At 36.6% G+C, this 8,102-nt stretch overlaps 1 pseudogene; it reads right to left on the reverse strand.

Moving 5' to 3' along the window:
* Positions 1 to 5,749: 5,749 nt before the first annotated feature.
* LOC111920761 (protein ALP1-like) lies at positions 5,750 to 7,100 on the reverse strand (annotated as a pseudogene).
* Between the last annotated feature and the right edge of the window lie 1,002 nt (positions 7,101 to 8,102).

The raw sequence follows: 8,102 nt of genomic DNA on the forward strand, positions 1-8,102 counted from the left end.
TTTGTGATACCATTAGAGGTGCAACACTTGGGACACTAAGCTTTCAGAAGTCAAAATCAAGAAGGATTGTGATTTTTTTGCTACATAACAATCAAGGTAAACTCTCTAACCCTAATCATATGTGATTTTCGGATTTGTATGCTAGTAATTAGGGTTTATGCTTTGATATTCAATGTTGTATGTTAAAACTAGAAAAACCTAGATCAAAGCAATTAGGGTTGCATGTACACCATATGATTAATGTTATGCTCATAATCGAACAGTGGTATCAGAGCCTAGGTTGTTTTTCTATTGAATAGATGCAAAAGCGGACTGCCAAAGATCAGAAAAATCGAAGTTTTTAGCTGTCTGACTGCCTGACTCGCGGAGACCATGTAGGGACTCGACGAGTTGGATGAACTCGCCGAGCTCCATAGTGGACTCGACGAGTCCAGGGTGCTGGTGTCAGGATTTTTGATTTTCTGGCTAGATTATAATGAGGATAACTACCATAACTTGTTTTTCTTGCCTAAAATCGATTTTTTATGATTGGTATGGATATCCATATCAAAATTGGTGGATTTGGTTAAATATGGATAGTATTGGATTATTATGGTTCAAATATTTAACCTGGTAAGTTTGAAAAAGTTTTAAATTACACCCTTTAGGTTTTATAGTTTAAATTTGAACTTAAAAAGTTTTAGTTTTGAAATATAAATAGTTGAACCCTAATATTCTGAAAGGTTTCAAAATGTGTCCTCTAGTTTTGGAATTTGAAAATTGACTAAAAGTTTAATTTTGAAATATTAAATTCTAAAACCCTAGTATTTTGAATAGTTCAAATTACACCCTTATGGTTTTATTAAATTAATTAAATGTTTAATTAAAGGAGAGAATTAATAAATCCATAATAATATTGTTTAAGATTAATCAAATTAAAAAGTCTAATTTATTAATAGTTTAAACCAAATAGTATTTTAAAAGTGTAAAATACAGCCTTATACTATAAAAAATTAAAAGTCTAATATATTATATATATGTATACGTAAAGAGTCAGTCTTACCGTTAGTAGGCCTCATTCACGAAGTTTGTCTATAAGGGGTGTTTAAGGAAGCCGTTTGTAAAATGACCACCATTAGGTATTCACTTTTACCTACCGCACTCTTGACTAGTGGAGGATCGTTAGCCAAACGGGTAGGATAGGATACCACCTTCCATTAATAGTATAATGAAATACGAAGTAACTAAACGCTTATATAAATTCCCAAATCTTAGTTACTTTAGGAAAAATGTGAATTTGGTGCTATCCATGAAATTGCACATTGCACCTTGTTGGTCGTTAGTGGAGCGTGTGTGGTTAACCGGCACACTAATATGGGACCAATGAAGGCTGGCAATGGGTTTCTCATAAGATTATCATTGATCAATGGAGCGTGTGTGGTTAACCAACACATTGATTGGGTGGTAGTTGACATCGAGAGTACCAAGCTAATTTGCATGGTTATTCACACCTTGTTTGTGATCCTCGGCATCCCAATCACAAAAATGAAGGGCATAATCTAGATTAAACATGCCATTGAAAAGTTCAATGAATCTCAAAAGATCTAGGAGTTTCAATTCATTTAAAACCTAATTTTCCTTTTCATTTTTCATCGTGGAAATTGGTAAATCGTTATTTACCTACTTTCAAATGTTCTTCAAATTAGATTATGACATCCCTCTTCCAATTTGTAGAATGTTGTGTTGGATCCTAGCCTTAATATTTCATTTGGGTGACATATTAAGGATTGAATCAACTAACTTGAATTTCTCCCTTTTGTAGATGTCAAAATCTAACTATGGTCTTCCTAAATCGTTTGGAAAAAGCTTTCCACTTGAATATGACGTTCCACGATTGGATCATGTAAATGGATATCATCCTTCACTTCCTCCACCTCCTCCAATTATTCTCACTAACCCACAAGTTAGAAGACTTGAAAAGTTCAAGGTCACTCAAGCCCTGTTGGCTAGCACACACGAAAATGGAAAATCTGTGTGTTCACACGTCTTAAAGATAAAGTCACGCACTAATAGGTTGGGAATGTTGGGTGTCGATGTCTCTGGGAAGTTGGCTGTTGACTGGGTTCTTCATTCACTTCCTGAAACATATATGTAACACTGTAATTTTCAACAAAATTTTCATTTAAAAATAGCATAGTTTTCATAAAATATTGTATAAAAATCTCGTTTATTCAATTTAAAAAGCACCACTCCATTAATAATCCACAATCCTCATAACTCTTTCTCTGGTGTGTACAATAAAGTTGGTGTCATCCCGCGATCCTGAGAAACCTGGAACACATAACACATACACGGTAAGCACAAAGCTTAGTGAGTTCCCCAAAATACCACATACAACAAATTCGCCACTCAATGCTATACTCTATAAGACCCTCCGGTCAATGTGTCTCAGCGGGACCCTCTAGTCACATAGCTCGTTGGACCCTCTGGTCCGGTCTATCTCGTTGGACCCTCCAGTCCGATCTGGTTGAGGACCCTCTGGCCTCACAAATCGTTGGACCCTCTTGTCTGGTCTATAAAGCTCCGCATGGCATAAATCACAAGGAAATAATGCACAACATAAAACATAAGGCAGGATAACATAATACTCAATGTAAGCACATAAGATCTTTCGGTCACACATAACTACCACTCAAGGTAAAGTATAGTGAGAAGCCTCACCTGACAAGCACCAAGTAAAGACCTCGCTCCCGAATCTCGAACTAGCCTTCGCCTAACACAAGGAATAAATATCTCTAACTGATACTCTAATCACAACTCTAATTACCGAAGGCTATTCTTTCTCTCGTTAACTTTTTTGAAGTTGATAAAAGACCATTTTACCCCTCCATGGTCTCTACTACTCATGTTGACCAAAACCCCAAAGTCAACAGAAGTCAAACTCGAGTTAACAGTCCATGTTTAACCCGACTTGCCAAGTACACCCTTGCGACTCGTTGAGTCCACTTATTTTCCTCAGAAGTCCCGTGACAGTCCAGCTCAGCTCGTTGAGTTGACCCCCAACTCGTCGAGCTATCGCATGATTCAGCTCTTCGGGACAAACCCCAACTAACTTGTCGAGTCGGCTCATCGACTCGACGAGTTCATTCAGACCAAATGTTCATTCAGACGATTTCAATCAGATCTATTACTCCAAACACTAGATCTATTATCCCAAGGCTCAATAATCATGTAAAGCTTCGATCTTTACGTTCATACATGAGGCTATAGCTCCAAAATGCTACTATATGCAATTCATGAAGGATTTAGTTCGTCAACCCTCATTTGAACAACTAAAGTTGGGACATCTAGACTCTAAGGACCTTAGGAGGTCCAGATCTGAGGTTTCCAACCTCAACCCATGTCTCATTCAACTCATAGATTCAAGTGGATGGAAGTAAAGCCCTAAAACTCCCAAAATGAGATCTAGCACAAGGAATGAGCAAGATGAGGACTTTGTACCTTCTTTTAGTAGTTGAAACACTCAATACCACAGATACACTGCCTTCCTTTGTTCCCCATCATGAAGCTCTTCATCCTTCTTCATAGAAATGCACCAAGATCGCCCAAAATGACTACACACTCACTTCACCAAGGTTAGAATTTGTTTAAGGGTTTCTCTCAAGCTCTCAAGGGAAAGTGTGGCCGCAAATGAAGGCCATAAGGACCTTTAAATAGGTCACAAACCCAGACTATTAGGGTTTCTCTGCCCAGTACCTACTCGGCAAGTCCCTCCTCTGACTCGTCGAGTCCACTCATTAAATCCGCGCGATCAACTCGACTCGACTTGGCGAGTTGGTCCCGCAACTCGTCGAGTCCCTCCTTCAATCCCAAGATTAACATACACAATAATGTCTTTGAAAATCTGGATGTTACAATTCTCCCCCACTTGAATTAGATTTCTCCCTTGAAATCGCTCCTCAACAACAAACAGATCTAATCCAATAACCGAACAGTACCATTAAAAGGATCTCATAACACACAACTATCTTCCTCTCTGGACACCTGAATCAAAACATGAACTCCTCCTTGGAAAAGGACATACCCATCTGCCACTACGCTACTCCTTCTGACTCTCAAGAATCTGGAAACTCTAATAGCCTGACACACAGCCAGACCGCCCTCTCAAGATATCACCACATTATTCGCTCCTCAAATAACAAACCCCGATAACTCTCTGCCCCTCTGATTCTCTAGTGGGGATTGATAAAAACAAGACCATGCCCAAAACTGGCTACCAATCACTCATCCCAGACATGATAAACAATCCTGATCGTATACCAAGGAATGAAAGGATCCCAAATGAGCACTCAACTCATGACTCATGATCCATAACCCATGCGTACCCAAATTATCTACTTCCCTTTGGTTGTGAAACCCCTACTCAATTCAGAATACAACGACTCCCGACAAATATGGAGACCCCAGTCTCGCCTCTGGTTCGACCACCAGGCTGCCACAACTCAAATATTAGGGCTTCCCAAGCCTAAAACTCTTCTGCATCATGCTCTGAACAGAGAGTACTTCATTACAACATTATATTGCTAACTAGGGGGTACTACGGCTCCCCTCAGTATCACAACAATCTATTACTGAGTAGTGAGTACTACGGCTCCCCGTAGCATCACCACAACCTCTTACATGAATAATGAGTACTACGTCTCCCCTTAGTATCACCACAACCCTCACTGAATATTGAGTACTACGACTCCCCGTAGCATCACCACAACCTCTTACTGAATAATGAGTACTACGGCTCCTCGTAGTATCACCACAATCCTCACTGAATAGTGAGTACTACGGCTCCACGTAGCATCACCACAACCTCTTACTGAATAGTGAGTACTACGACTCCCCGTAGTATCACCACAACACTCACTGAATAGTGAGTACTACGGCTCCCCGTAGTATCACCACAACCCTTCGCACTAACTCAATGAATTGACATAAACAAAAGAGTTTTCAATAACATCCCCTTCGTTCCGGCAAATACGGTGGCACGAATTAAGTCGACAATGTTCATTTGATGTAAGCATAGAGGCTCGATCAAAAACATAGACCGGAGAGTTTGGAACTTAAATGCTTTTCTTTGCTTGTAATTTATGCTTTTCATTTTTTTTGTACTCTTTCCCCAGCATGGTCTTGATGTGGGTGTTTTAATATATTTGTCGTTTCCAATATATATATATATATATATATATATATATATATATATATATATATATATATATATATATATATATATATATATATATATATATATATATATATATATACACTCCACTTCAAGAACCGGTCCAAACTAAGGCCATCTCCAATGCCATTTAATGGGGAGTTTAATGCTAAAAAAAAATCTAGGTGGCAGTTGAATGAACATAGAAACCATTGTGGAGGGGGTTTATTGAATGAGGGGTTTAATCCCCATTCAACCGTGGTATGGCTTTTGTTATGTTTTTTTTTTTTTTTTTTCAATTTATTATATAAGCTTATTTTTTCTTTCTTTTTTTTTTCTCATTTTATTGTAAACACTTTTTTTTTGTTTTTCTTTCTCAATAAAAAGTAATATTTAATATTTTTTTTTACAATAAACTATATATATATATATATATATATATATATATATATATATATATCATACTTTATTTTATTTTATATTCAATAATTTAATTTATTAAGTTACTTCATATTTTTTATTCTAAACAATAAAAAAAATATATAAATCTTAAAAACATTTTAAAAAAATAACATCTTATTTATTATAATACAGCATAGTGATATTACATATTAATAAAACGTTCCCAAATATGCTCCATTAAATCATGTCGAAGAGCATGATGTACGGCATTATCGCGTAGTTCAGAGTTTCTTTGAATTTGATATTGAACTTCTTCGACAGGTCCTCGATTCACACGTATAGGAGGATCAACATCATCTGACCAATTACTAATTGCATTTCCTTCATTTTCTACGATCATATTATGTAATATAATGCATGTATACATTATATCCTTTATGTTTTTAAGTTGCCACGATCTTGTTGGACCTCGTACAATTGCCCAACGAGATTGCAGAACACCAAATGCTCTCTCCACATCCTTTCTTGCAGCCTCTTGCATTTCTTTAAACTTGATCCTTTTTGGGTCGGCCGGATGTGGAAAACTTTTAACCATTGTAGCCCATTCAGGATATATACCATCTGCAAGATAATATCCTTTTGTGTATGTTCTTCCATTAACAGTAAAATTGCATTCAGGAGCATAACCTTGTAATACATCATTGAATAACGGTGACTGGTTAAGTACATTAATGTCATTGTTAGACCCGGCAACCCCGAAATATGCATGCCATATCCAAAGGTCTTGTGATGCAACTGCTTCCAACATAATTGTTGGACAACCTTGATCACCTCGAGTATATTGACCTTGCCATGCAACCGGGCAATTTTTCCAAGGCTAATGCATGCAATCAATACTTCCAAGCATACCAGGAAACCCGTGCTTTTCTGAATGGTAGTAAATTTTGGATGTCATTAGCATTTGGTTTTCTCAAATAATGGCTTGAATAAACCTCAATCACGCATCGACAAAAGTTTTGTAGACATTCGATTGAAGTTGATTCACCAATTCGTATGTATTCATCAAAGAGGTCACCAGTTGTGCCATATGCCAACTGGCGTATGGCAGCAGTGCATTTTTGTAAAGGGGAAAGACCATTGTTTCCTAAAGCATCTTTTCTTTGTTGAAAATAAATAGAATGGTTAGAGATACCGTTAACTATTTGAACAAATAGTTCTCGCCTCATTCGAAATCTTCGTCTAAACGTTTGAGGTGGGAAAACAGGATGCTCATCGAAATGGTCTTTCCAAAGACGTTTATGCCCTACTTCACGATTTCTATCTATATATCTTCGACTTTGCCCAGGACGTCTTGAACTTTCAGCATCTGACTGTTCTGCTTCCAAGCATTTTAGCTCCTTATATAGTTGAAATGTAGAATTACTTGTGAGATGGTTGATTATGAATTCAGAAGCAGAATCGTCTGAGGATGATGATGACATCGTATAAGAAAGATATAAGAAATAGTTTGAATTGGTAGGTATGAAATAATAAAAACGTTGTATTCTTTTATAGCAAAAATATAGAGTCAAATGAAATTCAAATTAAAGTAAAATGAAATCCAAATTATATTCGAATGAAATTGAAATTAAAGTAAAATGAAATTGAAATTAAAGTGAAATGAAATCCAAATTAAAGTTAAATGAAATTGAAATTGGAGTCAAATGAAATTGAAATTAAAGTGGAATGAAATCCAAATTAAAGTTAAATAAAATTGAAATTGGAGTCAAATGAAATTGAAAGTAAAGTGGAATGAAATCCAAATTAAAGGCAAATACATACAAGATGTTCAACTCTATAAATAAAGACGAACATATTATATTCTCATTCACACCTACCAACCATCTGATACACCAATCATGAATCCGAATTACTATACACATTTGTTATCTTCTTATGATCCCGAAAATCCAAACAATCATCCACAACATCCATACCCAAATCCAAACAATCATATACAATATCCATATCCAAGTCCAAACAATTATCCACAATATCCATACCCAAATCCAAATAATGATTCACAACACTCATACCAAAATGCATACCCAGATTCTACCAGCCCGGATCCTCCCCATATTCCAGAAAATGAGCCAACACCAACAGAAACTCCTACCAACAAACGACAAAAAAATAAAAAAAACCTACTGGAGCAAAGAAGAAGAAATGTTGTTGGCAAAAGCTTGGCTACAAATTTCAGAAGATAGCATTACCGGAAGTCAACAACGTGATAAAGAGTTCTGGAGACGAATTACTGCATACTATGAAAAAAGCAACACGTCGAACGTTGCAAGAACTCAAGCCAACCTCAAAACGCATTGGCATTACATGAACCCATTTGCAGTTGCATTTAATCAAATGTATATAGTGTTGAAAAGTCAACACCTGAGTGGATGGTCTGAGGATGATCTCAAACGTGCAACTTTTGAGCATTATCTTGCTAGAAATGATGCCGATTTTAGGCACGAAC

This window comes from Lactuca sativa, chromosome 3 (assembly GCF_002870075.4).
Source record: "Lactuca sativa cultivar Salinas chromosome 3, Lsat_Salinas_v11, whole genome shotgun sequence".
NCBI classification, from domain to species: Eukaryota; Viridiplantae; Streptophyta; class Magnoliopsida; order Asterales; family Asteraceae; genus Lactuca; species Lactuca sativa.